This window comes from Podarcis filfolensis (genome assembly GCF_964270895.1).
Source record: "Podarcis filfolensis genome assembly, chromosome: 6".
Taxonomy (NCBI): Eukaryota; Metazoa; Chordata; class Lepidosauria; order Squamata; family Lacertidae; genus Podarcis; species Podarcis filfolensis.
This window is the reverse complement of record NC_139609.1, coordinates 69,933,108-69,955,796: the sequence shown is the minus strand read 5'-3', so window position 1 is coordinate 69,955,796 and position 22,689 is coordinate 69,933,108. Positions and strand designations below refer to the sequence as shown.

Here is a 22,689-nt window from a genome sequence, read left to right as displayed (position 1 = left end):
CCACATGGCACACACAGTTCTGTCCTCTGAAAGCTTGCCACCACACCTGGCATCTGGTACAGCTACTGCACTCTGCCTAAAGTCAGGTCAGCCCTCGTTGGCTTGCATAAGCCCCTAGCAGCTTATTGAATTCTGGAGCAATGCATGGTTGGCTGCCTGGAACCCTGAAGAGGAACAGTCCTGTTAATGGGTGAAGATATCCCAAACTGCTCCCCCTCCAGAACTTCTGTTAGAGAACCCTGGCTACCGTCCCCTCAAAGAACAGAGTGTTGGAGTGACTATCCTAGGATTAAAGGCTGCAGCACTGGGGGAGGGTGGAGTAGTTTAGAAAAAAAAGCAGAGTAAGAGGAGATATGAGAGAGGTGTATACAATTAGGTATGGAGTGGAGGCAGTGGATAGACATAACCCCCCCCCCATCATAATACTAGAACTTGGGCCCATCCAATGAAGCTGAATAGATGATGCCACTGCACCTGTTGGCAACTTTATTATCTCAATGACTCAGTGTCCCACCCCAAGGTACACTATATCAAGGCACTGTCATAGTCCAAAACATCTAAAGGGCGCCAGTTTGAGGAGCGCTGGCATGCAGGAATGCAGCCTTAGCAGTATTTCTATAAAGAGAAGTTATTGCATAAGAATCTCAGTGGATGTATACTTTGCATCAGTGTCCAGTAATCTTTCATAATCATAATCCATGCCAGGCAAGGAAACTTTATCCTTCTCTGGCCTCTTTGCATGTTATACATTCATTACAGTCATTATTATGCCAGAGAAAGTAAAACACCCTAAATAAGTCTATTGAACTTTATTCAAGTTTGGAAACCACTTTGCCAGATCATCAAATAATGGACAGAGCCTCCTTCCAGAAGCTGTTTACTTAATAAATTAAATTCTGAGATTTGGAAATGCCTGCTATCTCCTATATTACTCATTGTTTATTCAGTAGTGCTAAACGTTAGCAAGCACAGTAATCAGGAAGTAATATAATACAGAAGGCTAAGTGAGCGTCGAAAAAGGTTTTGCTTTGGATGAAGTGCATGAGATGCTGATCTCATCTATGCTCCTAAAACTGCTCACTTCAGTGGGTCCTGTGGATTTGGACTGCCTTAGGTGCTATGAATTACCTACAGAGAAAATACTTCCATGTGAAATGCGTGTGGAAGCAGAGTGCCATCTGTGCACACACACAAAACCCAGATTACTAGATGCATTTATGACATGATGTGGTGGTGGATGGGTGTATGCCCATGTGTGCATTGCACTTGGATGCAGAAAAAACATACATAGTTGCTCCGCTCTGACTCTTGAGCTGCCCACATGCATATAGAGCCAGCACAGCTTGCAAGGGCTTAGCTCGTGGCTTTGTGATGATCCAGAAAGAAGAGAAGAACCCCTGATCTGATGCAGTAATAGGAGTTGTTGACATACAGGTGTGTGAATTGACTCAACAAGGTGTCAGCTGATCTACATGAGTGGCAGGGAGTTATAACCCTGGCTGCTGGGTTGAAGTTTCCAGTCAAGGAAGGAGAAAGATGCCACTTTTCTGGCAGACTTACCTTTCTGATGCCCTTTCTGCATAACTACTTAGGCAGAAGGGTTCTGTGTTCCTAGACTACCTTCACACCTGGGTATGTTCCTGGAACAATGGACAATACCAAAGGGAATACTTGCCAAAGAACTGAGGTTGGAAGATAGATGCCCAACCAGGAGTATGAGAAGCTGGACAGGAGGCAGGAGATACAGGAGAGCAGCCTAGGATATATAGCCCTCTTCAGGTGATCTTATGTACAGTAGTGGAATCATGTGGGTGGGACTGCAAGGACAAGCACACTTGCGCCACCCCACCCTCTGTCATTCTTGGTGCTCTCAGTGAGATGGAGGGTGACCGTGTGAAGCAGGAATCCGCCTGGTTGTAGACTTCTTGGCACACCACTGTTTGTTCACAGTACACTGTATCAGAATGCCTGAAGAGGGCTTCCTAGACATGGGAAACAATGCCTGGTGCAATATGAATGTGCTGACTTGTTTCCAGAGGCTCAGAACAGAGTGAGCCTGGTGGGTTGGTCTTGGGAGTTGAAGCACCACGGAAAAGGCCTCAAAACTTCCCATCAATACGTGCTCATTCTTCTTCCATTATGTCTATAGAATCAAATGCCTGTGGATTCATGGATTCTGTTATCAAGAGTAGTGAAGAAGATTTGGGCTTTATTCACAACTTTCTGCCTCATTATTATTCTGTTATATCGGCTGAGAAATTTGACAAATATTATCTTGGACTGTGTATACAAATATATGCTATTTTGTTCTTTCCAATATATGCTGCACTGAAGAACAAAATACCAACAAATTGTGTGTGGTTTTTTTATATAAAAAGCAGAGTCTACATAGAAAATAAATGAGTCTTGCAAATGATAATTTTTATTTCCCTCTGGACAGTAGCTGCCTGAAGACTGACATTCTGTAGCAGTAGCTAAATTTACTCCTAGTTATATATGCCAGGGGTCTGCCCCCTCCATGAATTTGTTTGCAGATGAGTCTTTTTTCCCTTTCCTCCTCCCTACAATCTTCCTTCTCCTTCTCTCTCTCTCTCTCTCTCTCTCTCTCCCTCCCTCCCTCCCTCCCTCCCTTTTTCCTAGAGAGAAATGAAGGTTTGTTTTTTTTTACATTGAATATTTAAAGACGGAGAATTTGCAGGACGCAGCAGAGACTGCCTCCTGTGATAAGAGTAGTTATTGTTGTGAAGAATTCCTTTAAGATTCAATCTTAATCATTCCACTATTGAAATGGAAGAATAAAGTAATATGAGGTTTGAATAGACTTGATTAAAAAGAATAATTATTTTGCTTGGGTGAGTTAAATATATAAATTCATGGTGAGTTTGCATTCTCTTAGCATTTGCCTATTAGAACAGTTCCACTTTTCAATAATTATGAGTCTAGCTTTTAACAAAGAAGAGGACCCTTTTGTCTCCCAAAGCCCTCTTTTTCAGGATGATTGATGGTAAATCCACACTAACGTTGGGCGTTGAGCACAAGGGACTCTGGAGCTTGTAATCTGAGGTTGCAACACAGCCAGTTGCAGCTAACATAGGCAATGCCTTCTCATGCCTCAGAGCCCACTTAGGTGTGGAAGTGCCAAGCCTTCTGCCCTTGAATCAGAGCTGAGCTAGGAGGTAGGACAAAGAACAAAGCCAGGAACATATCCACAGCCTAGAAGGTCTTGTTGCTCAGGTAAGGTCCCAAGAAGGGCTTCATAGCCCTTCAGGTCTAGAGTAGTCCAATGGCTAGGCTGAGTAGGTGGGTCCAGTCCAGGACGTGAGTGACTGCATTGCTAGGATAGTGTTCCAAGCTTCAGTTGTGATAGCTGAGGCATGGCGAAGCTGTTGACCTCTAAATGTTGTTCAGCTTCCATCAGCCTCAGCGTGCATAGCCAATAGTCAAGGATGATGTAGGCTAGCAACATCTGGAGGGTCACAGTCTCCCCATTCCCATGACAGCTCAACCATATGCAAAGGTTCTAGCCTCAACAGCATCAGATGCCTTGCTGGCTCAACAAGAGAGGCAGTGTTTTTAGTGGTTAGAGTGTTGGATTAAAACAGGGAGACTTGAACTCAAATTCCCACTCAGTCCTAATGATCACTGGATTACCTTAGGCTTGTTGCCATTTCACAGTCTAACCTACTTCACAGGGTTGTTGTGAAGGCAAAAGAGGGGAAGCTATGCACTTTTTTCTGAGCTCCTTGATGCAATGGTATGATCAAAAATGTCCTGAATAAATCAATTGAAAGGGGCAGAAATTTTTTCCGTTACTTTTCAGACTCCAGCTCTAACTCCAGACCATGACTTGGAACATATACCCTCCCAAGAAAAATTCAGGCATTGCCTTTCCAGAAAGATCAGGAGTAGGTATTGGCAAGAGAGAGATAGAAAAGCTTATTTTGCATTTCTATTTTTTCCTTCCTCCAAGAACCTATTAGTGGCACATGCGGCTTACCTCTTTACACCCTCAAAACAACCCTGGGACATAGATTTAGGCTGAGCATGTGTGACTGGCTTAAGGTCAACTAGAAAGCTTCATGGCTGAGTGCAACATTTGAACCCAGGTTTCCCTGTTTTCATCAAGCACACTAAACATTACACTAGCTCTCAAATTCCTCTTTCTTCACACTATCATTTTAAAACAAATTAGCCCCATGACACACAACAGGTTTCCTACAACCATACAGCTAATGTTCTGACTTTAAAACAAGATACTGATAATGATGCAATACTAGGCATATATACTTTTTTTACAGGAGGCTATGTCTAGTATAAATAATCTACAACTGAAAAACAACATCATCGACTGAACTTGCTCCTGGAAGAATTCAACTCCTTTCTTCTTAACTAGAAAATACTAGACAAAAGCTGAAGTTCTAAATCCGCTTTTTCTGGGAGTAGGCCCCCTTAAGCTCAACAGGACTTACATCTGAGTAGTCACATGTGAGACTGTGCTGTGATAGTGCAACTCTATACATGACATCTCACAAGGATGCTCCATTAATGCAAGTAGTCTCAATTCCTGGGGCTGCAATCATACGTACACTCGCCTAAGAATAAGCCCCACTGCATAGACCGGGACTAAATTCTGAGCAGATGTGCATATGCTTGCATGGCTGCAATCCTAAACCTAGGATTAAGCACCACTGAATTCACTGTTACTTACTCCCTAATAATCATACATAGTGTTGGGCTCTCAATGCATTATCCTGTTTTAAAACTCTTGCTTCATCTCTTCTAACTGAGTTGGAAAACAAAGAGCCTGGCCAGTAGGTTTTCAGGTCTGCTGCTAGAAAAGCATTGCTAAGAGCATCGTTTTTTTAAAGCTGTACACCCAAGGTGAACTTTTAGACTGGACTCTGTTCCTGAAGGTGACATCTATTTAAAGAGCTGCCCAGTCCAAGTCCAGTTTAAAGATTGAAACCATAAGAAGAGAGAGCAATGGGAGCCTTGAAGTTGCCCATCAACATTTGGCATCTGGACTACAGATTAAGCCAGGCATAGGGATACTCGGCCCTCCAGATGTTTTGAGACTACAATTCCCATCATCCCTGACCACTGGTCTTGTTAGCTAGGGATGATGGGAGTTGTAGTCCAAAAACATCTGGAGGGGCGAGTTTGCCTGTGCCTGGATTAAGCTGACACACAGGCCATCTGGTCACATGATGAGAAGCATTGTATTTCTATTTAAATTATAGTCATCCCCCCACCAAGCTATGCATACAAATTCACTGAAATATACTCAGAGTCGCAAAGTGATTTCAGGCTCTTTATTCAGCTCATAGTGGTGAGGAGGAATGAATGAATGTCCCCTCAAAGTATCCGCTTTATATACATTATTTACACAATGGGCTGCACATGATTGGCTAATTCCGGAATTCTACTGTAAGCCAACCAGGTTGTGGATTCACTTCTATCTGGAGCATGATTGGGTGGTTCCTGCCAACCAATCATACTGCTGCATTGTTCTAGGACCAATCAGACTGCTGCATTCTGAATCCTATTGTTCTAGGACCAATCAGACTGCTGCCTTTTGAATCCTATTGTTCTAGGACCAATCAGACTGCTGCAGTTTGGATCCTATTCAACTCAGTACATAACACCCCTCCCCTCTAAGTTCCAGTCCTGCCCGGGAGGTCGCATTCATAGTCCTCGAGGTACGCCGGCGGCCTACGTGTGCGTTGCGGCCTGGGGTGTTCCCTGGTCCGGGGTTCAGGTTCTGGCTCGTGTTCCAAGGATGCTGGCTGTGATAGGGCTGTTTGGTCTGGCGCAACCGGCTCGCTCAGTCGTGGTTCTGGTTCCGGTGTCCTTTCGGCCTCACGGGTCCCCTCTATATTTACTGATTCTGCCTCTCCTGCTTGCCCCTGCTGCTCTATGGGCCTCACTGCCCCACTGTTCCCTGACCTGTCCTCTTCTTCCTGGTTTTCTCCCGGGAATCGTCGCCGTATCTGGTCACAGTGGCGGCGCCAGCATTGCCCCCCATCTGTTAGCACCTCGTACGACACGGGGCCAGTGACCCTGGTGACTGTGGCGGGTACCCATGCAGGGCCTGCCCCAAAATTCTTTGCGTACACTGGGTCCTGGGCCTCGAAGGTCCGGGGGTTCCTGCCTTTCCCCACCACTAGCTCATCCTGAGCTCTATCGGGGTGAAGGCGGTCCAATCTGATTGCAAGGCGCCGACCCATTAGTAGTTCAGCGGGGCTCCGGCCAGTCGTTGAGCTGGGGGTGCTGTGCTGTGCTAGAAGGAATGTGGCAAGGCGGTACTCCCAATCCCCTTGCGTCATGCGGCGAAGGGTGTCCTTGGTGGTCCGCACCATGCGTTCTGCTTGGCCATTGGTGGCAGGGTGGAATGGCGCCGAACGGATGTGGCGGATGGCGTTCTGCGCTGTGAAGGTTTGGAATTCTCCTGACGTAAATGCAGTCCCGTTGTCTGAGACGAGAGTGTCAGGGAGCCCGTGGGTTGCAAACAGCCTGCGTAGTACCCGGATGGCTGCGGACGTAGAAGTGGACGGTACCAGTGCGACTTCCAGCCATTTGGTGTAGGAGTCCACCACTATGAAGAATGTTTTCCCCTGAAAGGGGCCAGCGAAGTCCACATGCAGGCGTGACCATGGTGCTCGGGCGGACTCCCAGGACTGGACTGGGGCCCTTGGGGGATCTGGGCGGGATTCTTGGCAGGCCTGGCAGTGTTTGACCCAGGCCTCTATCTCTCCGTCGATCCCCGGCCACCACACATAACTCCTGGCAAGGGCCTTCATTCTTACTACCCCTGGGTGTGTCTCGTGTAGGGCTGTGAGGACCCTTTTGCGGAGGGGCTGGGGAACAACGACCCTGCTTCCCCATAACAGGCACCCCTTGTGGGCCGACAGTTCATGTCTGCGGGTTGTGTAACCGGCGAATTCTGGCCCGGGGCTGCTGCTGGGCCATCCCCTCCACACCCAGTCCAGGACCCGGGAGATGACCCTATCTTTCTTGGAATGGTGTGCAACTTCTTGTGCCTGAATGGGGCGGTCAGGAAGCAGCTCCAGGCTCATAACCTCTTGTGCAGGTGCTGGGTCAGGGCCTGTTTCCGGTAGTGGTAGCCTGCTGAGGGCATCTGCATGGCCCATCGCCTTCCCAGGGCGGTGAATCAGTGCATACTGGTAGCTGGCAAGGAAAATTGACCACCTGAGGACGCGGGGAGACAGCACTTGGGGGGTCTGCTTTTCGGGGGCAAACAAGCCAAGCAACGGCTTGTGGTCAGTCACCACGGTGAAGGGCCGCCCGTACAAGAAATCATGGAATTTTTTTACTCCCTTCACGACTGCCAGACCCTCCTTGTCGATTTGCGAGTAGTTCCACTCGGTTGCGTTGAGTGTCTGGGAAAAGTATGCCACCGGTACCTCTCTTCCATCCGGGAGTTGGTGTCCCAGGACAGCGCCAATGCCATAGGGCGAGGCGTCGCATGCTAGCACCACTGGCAGCCTCTCGTCGAAGTGTGCCAAGACCGAGTTTGAGACCAGCAAGTCCTTGACTGCCTGGAATGCGGCCTCCTGGCGCTGGCCCCACACCCAAGGGGCCCGCTTGTCCAGGAGTCTGTGTAGGGGCTCCGCTACCGCCGCCTTGTGGGGAAGGAAGGAATGGTAAAAGTTCAATAGTCCCAAGAAGGCCTGAAGTTCAGTCTTGTTCTTGGGCGCTGGGGCATCACAAATGGCCCGTACCTTGTCCCCAGTCGGGTGAACCCCTTCTGCATCCACCATAAATCCCAGAAAGTCCACCTGAGGCACTCCTAGTAGACATTTTTCACGCTTCACCTTGAGACCCGCCGTCTGGAAACGGTGCAGAACGGTGCGGAGGCGGTCCTCAAACTCCTCTGGTGTGGGCCCGGCAATCAACACATCATCGAAGAAGGGGGTGACACCAGGAATCCCTTTAAGGAGAGAGTCCATTAGATTCTGGAATATGCCTGGTGCCACGCTGACACCGAATTGCAGCCGCTTTACCCTGAACGCTCCTCTGTGCGTCACAATCGTCTGTGCCTCTGCTGTGGCCTCATCTACTGGCAGCTGTTGATATGCTTGGGCCAAGTCCAGCTTGCCAAAAATTTTCGACCCAGCCAGGGTGGCAAGGACATGGCTGACCACTGGCACTGGGTATGCATGGGCCGTGAGGGCCTTGTTTATGGTACATTTGTAGTCTGCGCAGATGCGGACCGAACCATTAGGCTTGACGGGTGTGACGATTGGGGTTTCCCAGGGGGCATTAGGCACTGGCTCCAGCACTCCTTGCTCCACGAGTCGGTCCAATTCCTCGTCTATACGGGGTTTCAGAGCGAATGGGACCCGGCGGGCCTTGAGCCTGACTGGTCGTACTGTGGGGTCAAGCTGTAGAGCAATGGGGGGGCCCGTATACTGTCCCAATTTCCCATCGAAAACCCCCGGAAATTCCTTGCATATGGCGTCCACGTCCACTTGTAAGCTTGTGTGGTTCACCCCGGTGACGGCTAGCCCCAGTGGTCCAAACCATGCCAATCCCAGTAAGCTAATGTAGGGGCCCTTGACCACAAGCAAGTCCAGTTGCCGCGTCCGCCCTCGGTATTGCACCCTGAAGGTCCCCACCCCCATTGTGGGGACCTTACGTTTCTGGAAGTCCCGGAGGGTGAATGGGGCCGGCCTGAGTTTGGGACCCCCAGTAGGACACAGTTTCCTTAAGGTCCTTGCCGAGATTATGGATAGAGTTGAACCCGTGTCAAGCTCCATGCGGCATGGGGCCCCCTCTATCTGTACCTCTACATAAATTTTCTCTACGTTGGGGTGGGGCAACTGGTATACCTGGAAGTCCGTGAGCTCCGTCGAGTTGCCTTGGTGTGTTGGGCCCCGGGACCTGGGGCTCTTGGATTGGTCATCTGATGCCTGGCGTCGGGTGGGCCGAGCTCGACACACCCGGGCGATGTGTCCCAATTTTCTGCACTGTCTGCACTCTGCGTTGCGGAAACGGCAGGTCCTCCTCTCGTGACTTTCCCCGCAGCTTGCGCAGTTCCCTCCTTCTCGTCGAGGCAGCTGTGGTATGTGGGCTGCTTGAGTGCGCTGCTGTACTCGGTGCACCTCCTCCTTGTCAGATCCTGAGTCGTCGGTGAGGTCTTTGTGGTGGACCCTCAGTTGGGACGGCTGGCTCGGCCGTGCCTCTTGCGTCGACCTCTCGGCAGCTTCCGTTGCCAGGGCCTCCTCCAGAGCGACCTGGAACGTTAGGTCCTTCTTAGCGTAGAGGCGTCGTTGCAGCTTCTCATCCTTCAGGCCACCGACGAGGCGGTCACGAAGCATGTTCTCCAGCTCTGAGAAGTTGCAGAACCGGGCAGCTTGGCGGAGAGAGGTCACAAACCCAGTTATGGTTTCCCCAGGGGCTTGCCGCTTTGCGTAGAAGGCATTTCGACAAGCCACCACTGAGGGCTGTGGCGAAAAGTGCCCCTTCAGCTGTTCCATTATTGTTTTGTATGGAACAGTAGCAACGTCTTCAGGCGCAAGGAGAGCCCGGGCGATTTCAAACGTCTCCTCTCCGCAGACGCTGAAGAATATTGCCCTCTTCTTGGCATCTTCTTCATCGGTGACCCCTTTGGCTTCTAGGAGGAAGGTGAAACGGGAGGCGTATGCTTCCCAGTCTCCAGATGCTGGGTTGAATGGCGAGAAGCTGCTGTCAGTTGCCATTCTGAGTTCCTTGTGTCCCGGAGCTGAAGCCTGGATACACGGTGCGAGGCAGCGGTGCGGCAGGTGGCGGTGCTGCGGTGCTGTGTGTGGCAGTCAGCTCAGCGGGATCCCACCTTCGTCGCCAGTGAAATATACTCAGAGTCGCAAAGTGATTTCAGGCTCTTTATTCAGCTCATAGTGGTGAGGAGGAATGAATGAATGTCCCCTCAAAGTATCCGCTTTATATACATTATTTACACAATGGGCTGCACATGATTGGCTAATTCCGGAATTCTACTGTAAGCCAACCAGGTTGTGGATTCACTTCTATCTGGAGCATGATTGGGTGGTTCCTGCCAACCCATCATACTGCTGCATTGTTCTAGGACCAATCAGACTGCTGCATTCTGAATCCTATTGTTCTAGGACCAATCAGACTGCTGCCTTTTGAATCCTATTGTTCTAGGACCAATCAGACTGCTGCAGTTTGGATCCTATTCAACTCAGTACATAACATTCACTTATGCAAATCTGTATTCTTTTTCGTCCTCTGCTTTGGTAGAATGTAGGTGGCCACATAACCTAGGTGCGCCATTAATTAACTGCATCTGTTCCATCTCTGAAAGAGGCTGTTGGGCCTTTCTCCCAAGCTTCAGAAGGTCCCAGATATGATTCCCAGCTTCTCCAAGTAGAGGCCCCTGTGAGAGACCCCTGCCTGAACCCCTGGGCAGCCATTGCTAGTCAGCATAGACCAGTGGCGTAGCGTGGGGGGTGCAGGGGGGGCGGGCCGCACCGGGCGCAACATCTGGGGTTAGGGCAAATACATGGGTTAGGGGGCGCAAATCCACGGGTTAGGGGGCGCAAATCCACGGGTTAGGGGGCGCAAATTACTTGCCTTGCCCCGGGTGCTGACAACCCACGCTACGCCACTGGCATAGACTGTATTGTGCTAGATCGGTCTGACTCAGTAAGATTCTTACATTTCTGCTACTCAACTACCCTTAAAAAAAAATCAAAGTATTGTTGACCTTTTCCTTCCATGCTCTAATTTGCAGTGTGCATGATTGTAGCAGTAGCAAGTTATACAAGGACCGGGTTTTTATTAGCTTTGCAGCAGCAACTGCTATGGGAATGGGGAACAAAAGGAGCAGCTCTGCTTGCCATCTTCTTTTACCAACCTGTGAAATTCTTTGCCGACTTTAATTTGAATTAGCTCTCTCTCTCTTTTTCTGCCACTTTTCTGCTGCCTTTCCCCCCTTTCTTTTTAAGAATACTTTTGACAGGAAAACATATTCTTTTTGGTTGCACCCCCACACAGGCACATAAAAACACGTACCAGTAAATTAATCCTCTTGTCCCTCTGAGTTTTCTTCTAATTTCAACTTTTTGTAAGTTGCCTTGGGAGCCTGTTGAAGGGTTTAGCATAAATAACCTAAAAACAATAAAATAAAATATTAGGCTTACATGGAACATAGTGGAAGTGGTTGTTGCTCTCAGAATTGTCGGGGGGAGGCGATTCTGGAGGAAAGGACACTGAAAACAAGCTGTATGTCATCCCAAAAGAGGAAATGCAGCACCCAAAAATAGGACAAAAGAGGATACAGATTTGCATAATACTAGCACAGGTTGATTTATCTGTATAGATGCAAGTTTAATAATAATTGCTATAATTTAAATAGAAATACCATATGTCTCACTCCCTATAATGAAGAAGACTGCAACACCTGAGTGCCTGTTGGTGCTATCTGTTTATATTTAAACCAGTCTTAGACCAGACTGCCTTTCAAATCCAGTGGTACCTCAGGTTACATACGCTTCAGGTTACATACGCTTCAGGTTAAAGACTCCGCTAACCCAGAAATAGTGCTTCAGGTTAAGAACTTTGCTTCAGGATGAGAACAGAAATCAGGCTCTGGCGGCGCGGCAGCAGCAGGAGGCCCCATTAGATAAAGTGGTGCTTCAGGTTAAGAACAGTTTCAGGTTAAGTACAGACCTCCGGAACGAATTAAGTACTTAACCTGAGGTAGCACTGTAGAGGATGCTTTCAAACAGAGGGGTAGGACAGGACCACAGGACATAGGACCACACTAGATATGAAACACTGATTCTCATGATGCTTTGCAAAGAAAATATTGCATCGTTGATAAAGCCATGGTAGTGGTCAGTGCATTAGTTGGCTCTCAAAAAATTCTTTGGCTACCTAGTAAATTGCAGGATTATAAAGGTTAGGATTCAGTGGTGCACAATCAAATATGGTACAAGTGGGGAAAGAGTTCCTAGAAGGGTATTTTAAATGATAGGATATGCATCACAATCCTATGCCTGTTTTCTAATAAATGTCCCTTAGTGAGGTGTACGCAGAATTCCCAGTGAGTGTTCAGGCTCAATATGTAAAATCTTTGTTATCACTACCTTAATCAGATAAAAGTTTCTGTGAGATGAAATGATGAGAGGTTTCATGTGGTTGTTATCACTAAAGATTCTATTTCCTTATGACTTGCATGTTGTGCATTCCCCACCCCACCCCACCCCAGTTGTTCCAGACGCCTATATCTGAGGAACAAGCAAAGAGTGTGAGAAATAATGGTTACATGAGAAGTCATCTCAAGACTGAAGCTGAATATGAGTAGGAAGGGAAGGATTTGTCAATTTCAGTTCTTACAGTTTCTCATTTCTTCAATCTTAAATTGGGTTTTCCATATTGCTGTAGCAATTTGCAAATTTTCTTAAAAAAAACAAAACCTTAAAGAAATTCCTTAGCATTTTAGTGTGAGTTTCTCCCTAAAAACACACATAAACACATTTTTGTATGCAATTTTGACTAATGCACATATTTTGCTTCAAATGCCTGATTCGGCTAATGTCCCCTACCCACTCCCAACTGCGTGATCATCATCATCACCATGTGCAGAAGAACAGAAATATTATCCCTTGGCCCACCCCTTCCCTTATATTCTGGCCACAGCTCCCTCAGCCCTCCAGATGTTAAAGGCTGAATATCTGCAGTTGGCAGCCTGCACTACTCATCTAGGGGCTCCCTGCACAGTTTAGGACCCTGGAAGATCACAATTCAAATCACACGGGAAGCCTAAACGTGTCGCACAGCCACAGAAGTTCAATCCCCACATATGGAGGAATGTGAGAGTAACAATGGTGGTGTGATGGAGGGGGCAGAGCAGGGAGCATACGTCTGCTCTCCATCTCTCCATGTGCTGGTCAGTGCTTGACCATTCTATAATATATCACAACAATACAAACACAACACGTAGGCTAATAGTAGAGAAGTTTCAATAGTAAAATCTCTCAATTGTCTTTCAAAAGTTTCAGCGGAAGACATCTCAAAAGCCTCAAAAGGACAGTGTCTCCGGAATGATACTACTGTTTCATAGTAGTCTTCATCAGCTGGAAATAAGATACAAGGCATACAACCAATGAATGATAACAAAACTGAGCTACCTGCATACACATTGTAAAATAAAGCAGAATATACAAAACAGAATATATAAAAAAGTTACATACCCAATATTTTTCAACAGAATACAGTGGTACCTCGGATTACAAACACTTCGGGTTATAGAGTCCACTAACCCGGAAGTAGTACCTCGGGTTAAAAACTTTACCTCAAGATAAGAACAGAAATTATGTGGCGGGGGCGGGGCAGCAACGGGAGGCCACATTAGCTAAAGTGGTACCTCAGGTTAAGATCGGTTTCAGGTTAAGAACGGACCCCCAGAACGAATTAAGTTCGTAACCAGAGGTACCACTGTATGTAAGTAAGATTCATGCTAAGGATCAGTGCTCACTAGATAGTGTAGCTGCTGATACTTGTAACACAATGGCATAGGACAGGCTTCCTCAACCTTGGCCCTCCAGATGTTTTGAGACTACAATTCCCATCATCCCTGACCACTGATCCTGCTAGCTAAGGATCATGGGAGTTGTAGGCTGAAAACATCTGGAGGGCCAAGGTTGAGGAAGCCTGGCATAGGACATATGAAGTAAGCCACAGGTGTTTCCAATAATGGTATAATTAAAGGAACAGAATGGCATATACAGCATACAAAAACAAAGTAGACCCATGAAAAACAAATATACAGATACTATTCCTCTGTATATTTGTTTTTCATGAGACATCTTCTGTTGAAACCTTTGAGAGACTATTGTGAGACTGTCCTTAGGCATCTGTTTTGAACACATGGCTTGGCGGTCCTCTCTACCACTCTGTTATATTGTACATATGAACTTTGATTGGCTTTTTCCTATAATTTGAATGATATCATTTTTCTATTATCTATCTCTACTATTAGCCTACGTGTTGTGTTTGTATTGTTGTGATTGGTTCTTATTGCAACACAGGGGTTTATTTTTGGTTCATTCTATAATATATGCTGTGTCCTTTCAGAATAGCTTGATTTTTAATTTAGTATTGGACTGCCTTGAGCACATCTCTCCCCTCCACCCCACCCCACACGCACATACCTTAAAAAGGCTTTTTGGATACTAGGATGTGGGCCTACATTGAAGAGGTGGGAAAGGGAGTACAGCTGGAGCCTGTAACTTGATGCACATTTATGGAATACAGTCATACCTCGGGTTAAAGACACTTCAGTTTGCGCGTTTTCGGGTTGTGCACCACATCAAACCCGGAAGTACCAGAATGCGTTACTTCCGGGTTTGGCGCTCGCACATGCACAGAAGCGCTAAATCGCGCTTTACACATGTGCAGAAGCACCAAATCACAGCCCGTGCTTGCACAGACATGTCGCTGCCAGTTGTGAATGCTGCGGGTTGCAAATGTGCCTCCCACACGGATCACATTCGCAACCCGAGCATCCACTGTACAACGCTTTTAACCCACTAGGGCATTTCCAAGTAAGCAATCATAGGATTGGGCTGCATATCTGTATTTCACCCTGAGAACTGGAAGCTTGTTCATAAATTTTCCTGGAGAACATTTTCATTGCCCAAATCCTACATATAATCCTAAATCAATTAAGTGTTTGCTGTCTCAGTGGTAATTGAGGACTCCGCTCCTTAGGATAAAATTATCCACAGAACAAGATGGATACACCAATCCTAAATACATTAAGTGAATTAATTCTAAGGCTATCAAAGTGACTAAAGGAATTTTAAGTTGATTAATCGTCTTCCTTTTAGCCAATTAATCAGTCAAGTAACAGATCAAATTGTTTTTTTAGATATTGAAGAAAGTATAAGTCAACTTACAATTTAATAAACAAGACCTGCTAGTCTCTATAAGGAGATGCCATCTTTCTTTCTCTTTTTTTTATTTCTTTCACTATTACAGAAATGCACCATAATTAACACTTATTAACATTTCCCCTGAGTGATTAAATCTGGTCCTCACCACTTAACCAACTGGAGATCTGATTCAGCTACTGAACAATGCTTGCAACCCTCATACATTTCATTTGAATGTGGTGGAATTTACTTCCATATAAGAAAGTGTTTGTAGCATTTACAGCCAGAGTCCCACAGTCATTGTACCCAGCAACCTGTACAGAGTAATCCTCAAGTCACATATGGTGTGTTTCCTTTTTAGCTGTGTTGATTCCATTGAAATTAGTGCAATTAAACTAGTTTAAGGGGCCTGAATGCCGATTTTGACCACTTGGGGTGGGATGAACATTCCCAAAATCAGAATTTCAGCAAATTTGGGAACCATTTCACTAATTTAGGAAGCCACTACACACAGAAAAACTACTAGTCACATGGCTCCTGGTGGCAAAATCAGTCAAATGCAACCACCTTTTTTAAAAAAATACCTGTTACATAGACAAGAGGTGTTGGTTCACCTGACCTAGCAGCAGCTCTCCATGGTCTCATGCAGGAGCCTGTTAAAATAAACTATGGCTTAATGTGAATATGCAGTGTGCTAGTGCCTACTGCTGAAATGGCAGCGGCTTTGTTCCTCTCCTATTCCTATTGCTGCTGCTGCACTGCAAGAAATAAGCCAAAGTTTGGCTTGTGATGTCCAAACCCAGGCGCATGGTTAGCATTGGGCAAGGCTCTGTGCACATACTAATGTACAGACATAGAACTCCTCTATGTAATGGGGGGCGTCTCTCATGTCGGTCTCTCGTGAATAGCTTATTGCAAATTCATTAGTATGTGCTTACAATCCTTTTCCATGCCAGCCAAATGTGTGTACTGTGGGGAAAGCATTTCTTCCATGGGCACTGTAAGTTGGTTAATTCAGTCCTAGGATATGCATCTGCCCCGCTCCAGGTAGCAGTGACAGTCTCTTATTTATCCAGCATGGTGTAGCATTTCTTCGTGGAAGCATTAAGCCCTGTGAATTTTCACTGGTTTCAATCAGCACTTTGGGCACTCAGCGTCCAACTGTATCAATCCATTAAGTAGAGTCAGATTTTTTATATATTTTTTAAGGTTCTTTATTGCAAAGGCCGCAATTTCTAACCTAAATGAAGTCACTTGAAACTGATTTTCAAGAGCAGTTAAACACTCATCTGCTGTCACTTATTTCCCTTCTGAATGTTAGGGTCCTTTTCTGGTGTGATGGAACAAAGCCTGTCTTCTCCTTGTTTACATGTGGCAAGGTGTTTCTCTGATTTCCACCAACTCCCCATTTTATAGGCTCCTTCTTTTAGGCTTTCTCCCCTCTGTTAACCTTTAATAAAAAAAATTGTCCTCTTCATTAAAAAGAAGCGTTGTGCAGAGGTTTCTATAAATGCTGAACCTGACAAAGCAGGAGGTTAATGTTTGCCAGGCAAGTGTAAATCTGATTTAAAAGGAAAAGAAATAAAAGGTTATTATTGTGAAGGCCAAATAGAGAGACTTCTCAGCTGAAATGGATGGCAAAGGGAGGCCTACATTTAATGGAAGTGGTGTCATTTGCTGTGCTACTCCTTGAGGGGGGGAAAGGCTGGATTCTGCTTAGTCTCAAATTCAAAAGTTTCATGCATTATTCCCCAGGAAGAAGATTGTGGAGGTACGCTTGATGCTGAAAGAAACTTCAAGCCTACATGCACATTATGGTGCTGAGCAGTGCTTTTTTTCCAGAAAAAAAGGTGGCGGTATTCACCTTAACACTTGAAGGCATGCGTACTTTGCTCCCGAAACATGCTTTCTCTCTCCTTCTCTCTCTCATTGCTCTCCTTCTTTAAGCTGTTGAAAAACAGTTCTGGTTCTGCATGTACCACCAGAGGAAAAAGCACTGGTGCTTGTTGAGTTGCGTTCGAATCAAGGCAAACAAGTGGATGGTGTTTTTGAGATCCCAGCTGAGCTCCAAGGCTGCCTCTTGAGAGAGAGTGCGTGCGTGCCTGAAACTCATCTGTGTCTCTCTTTTTATTGAATCTTACAAAAGCATGGCCACTCATATGTTAGTGGCTGATTGGTTAAAAATACAAACAAAGAGGCTAGTTCCTTATTGGTTAACATAGGTATAAGGAGGGGTTACCCAAAATCCATTAATCTCCAATTCTTCAAAGGGTCTTTTGCTAATGGACCTTAGACAAGTATCTAAGCTTTTAATCCACCTAGATTTATGATTGGTTATATTATGTCTAAATCAATTACTAATGTTATGATAAGAATATAAAAACAAATAATTAATTATACACTGAAGGAAAACAGAACAACTAATTAATTATACACTGAAGGAAAACAGATCATTGTAAACTTAATGTGACCTGAGTGAAAAAAGAGTGGAATGCAAAGAATGGAATTTGTGTGTATGCCTGGCACATCTTTACATAGGTGTCTATGAGAGAGAGAAGCAGAGAAAGATTTTAAGGTTCAGAAGTAGCTAGGAAAAGTTTCCCAGAATGCCACAGAAAAGAACCAGTGTTTTACTATACTGGCACATAAAGAGAACATCTCTACATCTCCTCCTTTTTTTTCTTATTTGCGAAATAAGGCAACTTGTTGGAAGCAAAATAAAGCAGCAGTGCTTTGGGATCAGTGGTTTGCCATCGAATCCCAAAATAATACTGCGAGGGTGGTTGGGGCATAAGTACTTTCAGGATTATTGGTTTGCCAGTAAATCCCAAAATAATTCTACCCACATTTCCCCTTTTTGTTTATTATTGGCGTTGCCATTTCGAATAATAGTCAGCGAGGAGAGCACTAGGTGGCTGAGGTGGAGAGAAAAGGCGAGAAAAAAGATTTGTAAGGCTAGGAATGCATTGGAGGAAGCAAAAGAACAAAATTAATATACATACAATTATTATGGCATAATAAAAAAGACTACGAAGCCAAGTTAAATTAGGCAACCAGCCAGTGAACCACTGAAAAATAGAATCCCAGAAACCAGAGAACCCAATGTCCTGTTTAATATGATGGGTAAGATTTTGCAAATGAGAAATTTGACGTTGAACGGCTTTGGAATTGTCAGTGATGTTAAAACAGCACATATCTGCGACTTGCTCACAGCCATAGTGATGAAGCATAAGAAGGTAGTCGATAGCAGCTCTGTTTTTGAATAAACCATTGTGAAGTTCAGCTTGCTCTGTGTTGAGAAGGTGAAGTGCTTGAGAAGTAAAATTCAGGGCTTTTGCTGCAGAACAAGCTAGAGAGTTAATATTTCTGCTATTACGTGCAGCCAATCCTGGAACACCTAAGAGAGAAACAGCTAAAGAGATATATTCAGTCCTACTGGGAAGAGAGACAAGGTCATCACAATCATCAGACAATTCAATATTGCGACTATATCGATTGTGAAATAGATGATGCTTTTCAGGCAATATGATAGACAAGCGGCTTAAACAGCAAGGTGTGGATACTGAAGACGGAAAGGCTTAAGGGCTTGATTAACATAATATTGACACATGGTAGGGGAGTTTAACATTCCTTGAGGGAGAACTTTCCACTGATATCTCTCAGTTGGTTGACAATTATTAATTACTGGTACAGTAAAAGCAAAATATCTACGATCTTTCTCCTGTAGGGGGATAGAGAAGAAACAATCTTGCAAATCTATTATAGCCAATTGATAAGAATGTGGAATCACATTTGGATTGGGAAGACCACATTGCAAAGGCCCCATGGGTTCAAGGATTTTATTTATGTGCCTTAAATCATGCAATAATCTCCATTTTCCTGATTTCTTTTTAATAACAAAAACTGGAGTATTATAAGGACTAACTGAAGGTTCAATATGGTCAGCCAGTAATTGCTGATTGACCAATTGTTTTAAGGCAATTAATCGTTCCCCAGTAAGAGGCCATTGCTCTATCCATACAGGGTTAGTAGATTTCCAGCTGAGGGGAAGAGCATGCTTACTCATTTAATTGGATGGTAGCATTTAATTGTTGCAATAAATCTCTTCCCCACAAATTGAGGTGGATGTTTAGCACACAGGGCTGAATATATGCAATAATTTCAGAGCTGTCTGGCAGAGAGACAGGTAACCACTGTGCGCTTTTACAAGAAGTCTGGTTACCACCCACACCCCACACTGTAGGAGCAGATTCTAAGGGCCATGTGGAGTCCCAACAATTACTGGAAATGACAGATACGTCAGCACCTGTGTCAATCAAACCTTCTATAATTTTTCCATTGATTTTATACTTACGAAGAAGTTTTTGTCGTCCAATTCTCTGTGTCACAGCCAAAAGCTGTGGGGGAATAGAAGAAGAGAGCTCGCACAAATTACTATCAGTAGCAGAGACAACATTAGGTGGAGAAGGAAGCATTACCAATTGTGCCAAAGACTCACCCTTAGTTAACTGCATTGGCATAAAGCTCCAGAATTGTATCATAATGGTGCCCACATAATCATGATGTAAAACACCTGGAATAACCTGGATTCCTTGTTTTGCCGCAGAAAATTTAGGCAAAATTAAACCTGTGACTGTAGAAGGGAGTGGACCTGCCATTTGGCTAGGCATGATCACAATTTCACCAGGTAAAGCAGTGCCTTTGGCCTCTTGATTGATCAAATCAATAGCAAATTCAAAAGGCACAATTTTAGAAACTTTTGCAACAGCAGAAACTAAGGGTGGGGAACTCTCTAATTTTCCGGGCCTGAGAGTTGGGCCCCTAAGGAGTTTCCCTGAGACCTACATTGATTTGCCCAATGATACCCTTTTCCACACTTTGGACATTTTTTTGAAGGTCTGGTAGTAGTATTTGCAGTAGTATTTTTATTCGCACCTCCGCCAGGCGCCCTGCACTGCTTAGCAAAATGCCCAGGGCGCTTGCAATTGAAACAATTACCTGTTGGCCTGCTATTAGTTTGGATTGCAGTGGCAAGTAAAGACATAGCATGAGATTGACTCCCTATTTCTGTACATGATTGTATCATATCTGCAAGACTATATTTTGAACGACTTATGACAGATTGTAACACCTTCTTAGAATCAGTATTAGCATTCTCAAAGGCTAATTTTTTCATCAACTCATTCTGAGCTGTTTCATTATCTATCTGTCTAGAGATTGATTCTTTTAATCTATCAATAAATTGATGGTAAGGCTCTGAGTGTTGCTGCTTAACATTTACAAAGGAGTTCAGAGGCTGCCCTGAGACAGGGACTTTACGAATGGCGCGCTGGACACAGGTCGCAGTGCGGCTGAAATGCGAAGCTGACAATAATGCTTGTGCAGCCAAGCTATCGAATGGGGCAGATCCAAAAATTTGACTTGCTGTATGCATTGGATCAGCCAGAGCTATCGCACTATGTTTAAATTCACTTTCAAATACCACATATTGTGCAGGGGATAAAATCATATGCATAAGATCTTTCCAATCATTAGGACACATTACATAAGAAGTTGAAATACATTCCAGCATTCCATTAACATATGAAGATTTAAGACCTGAGTCAGAGATAGCCTTCCTGAATTCCTTCATTATGGAATATGGAAGCTTCTCATGAAATACCTGTTGCTGTGCTGTCCCTGGGATAGGCTGATAAGTGAAAGGGAAAAGTGACGGCATCTCCCCAGACCATGCAGACTGCTCTTCTAAAGATAAAAGACCTTCCTGCCTGGCTTCAGAAATTCCTGCACGGACAACCCCAGAAACATTTGGAACAACAGAATGCAAAGGGGGGAGAGAGGAAAGGACAGCAGGCTGAGATGCAGCTTCTGCAGGCAGAGAAGGGGGAGAGAGGGGGATTGTATTAATCTGACACGGAGCTGCTTCGAGCTGAGAGGGAAAGGAGGGGGGTGAAGTCAATGGAGGCAAGATTTGTGGGTACGGGGGAGGATCAGGTGATGAAGCAAGGGGTGTAGAGAGTAAGGAAGACGACAATCCTAATTTACCAATAGCATTTGCACATTTTTGCCAAGTAAGCAAGCAATCGATCGGAGCCCTTGGCTCAGAAAAAAGCGTTTTTCCAATTTTTTGCCAGGTCTCTATGTCCAGAGACCCTTTGTCTGCGTAAAATGGACATTGGAATGTTATTTCCATTAACATTTGTTCAATTTCTTTTAAGGAAATTTGAACACCATCCCCCTTTTGCTTGACTAATTTAAATAATTCATTTGCGTGAGCTTTCTGACCTTTCGTCAGATTCCCTCCCATACTTATGAAATAGCGCGCTGAGACTTTTTTCCAGTCGGATTAAGTATGAGGTTTTCCTAGCTCTGCAAGGGACCTGGTACCTTACTTCGTCGAAATCACGTCGGGGTCACCAGATGTTGAGTTGCGTTCGAATCAAGGCAAACAAGTGGATGGTGTTTTTGAGATCCCAGCTGAGCTCCAAGGCTGCCTCTTGAGAGAGAGTGCGTGCGTGCCTGAAACTCATCTGTGTCTCTCTTTTTATTGAATCTTACAAAAGCATGGCCACTCATATGTTAGTGGCTGATTGGTTAAAAATACAAACAAAGAGGCTAGTTCCTTATTGGTTAACATAGGTATAAGGAGGGGTTACCCAAAATCCATTAATCTCCAATTCTTCAAAGGGTCTTTTGCTAATGGACCTTAGACAAGTATCTAAGCTTTTAATCCACCTAGATTTATGATTGGTTATATTATGTCTAAATCAATTACTAATGTTATGATAAGAATATAAAAACAAATAATTAATTATACACTGAAGGAAAACAGAACAACTAATTAATTATACACTGAAGGAAAACAGATCATTGTAAACTTAATGTGACCTGAGTGAAAAAAGAGTGGAATGCAAAGAATGGAATTTGTGTGTATGCCTGGCACATCTTTACATAGGTGTCTATGAGAGAGAGAAGCAGAGAAAGATTTTAAGGTTCAGAAGTAGCTAGGAAAAGTTTCCCAGAATGCCACAGAAAAGAACCAGTGTTTTACTATACTGGCACATAAAGAGAACATCTCTACAGGTGCTGAGGTAAAGGTTCCCTCAGCACAAGAATTTCCCTTGTATGAGGGAACCTTCTCCCCTTCTCCTCCCCCTGCCCCCCTCTCCATATTTAGAGGATGTTTTCTCCAATCCTTCAAAGCCAATTTGAGGGTGGCACAGGGCAAGGGCAGTAGGAGGCAAGAGTACGAGTGACAAGGGTTGGAAACAGACTGTTTTGTCCATCTATAGTTTGTATCCAGGGGTAAATTTGCGCTAGCAGAAAACCCCTCACACTGGTGCAGGCAGGGAACCTGTTCATTGAAAAGCCTGTTCTGTTTCCACATGAAACTGTCAGGGCTTTCGTTAAAAAAAATCTCACACAAAAATTCACGTTCAAAATATGTATTTGAAGTCAAATTTTGAATGTATTTTCTCACAGAGCACATATTTCTAAACATACCTTATCTCAAAATACATGTTTAAATGCATTTTGACTCCTCACCCCCTGCCAGAACTGCCTCACAAAATTCAAAAAGTGAAAAAATGTGAAGGATAGCTACGCGTTCATCCACACATTTGTCCAAGAGATCAGGTCAGGTCCTACTAGAATTTGCAAAAAAAAAAAAAGCTACCTGAATTCCTACAACACCCCTTGAATAAGAATAAGACTATTTCAATGGGCCTTTGTTGGGGGACATTCCCAGAGGATGGCTTTGCGCTGGGTAATGACTGTCTACAACAGT

At 44.9% G+C, this 22,689-nt stretch overlaps 1 long non-coding RNA gene across 1 annotated transcript in view; it reads right to left on the bottom strand.

Moving 5' to 3' along the window:
• Positions 1-22,689, bottom strand: part of LOC310764904 — a 71,844-nt gene that overhangs the window by 5,756 nt on the left and 43,399 nt on the right. The window contains exon 2 of the long non-coding RNA XR_014549340.1: positions 11,038-11,133. This is a non-coding gene — a long non-coding RNA (uncharacterized lncRNA). The remainder of the gene's footprint in view (positions 1-11,037; positions 11,134-22,689) is intronic.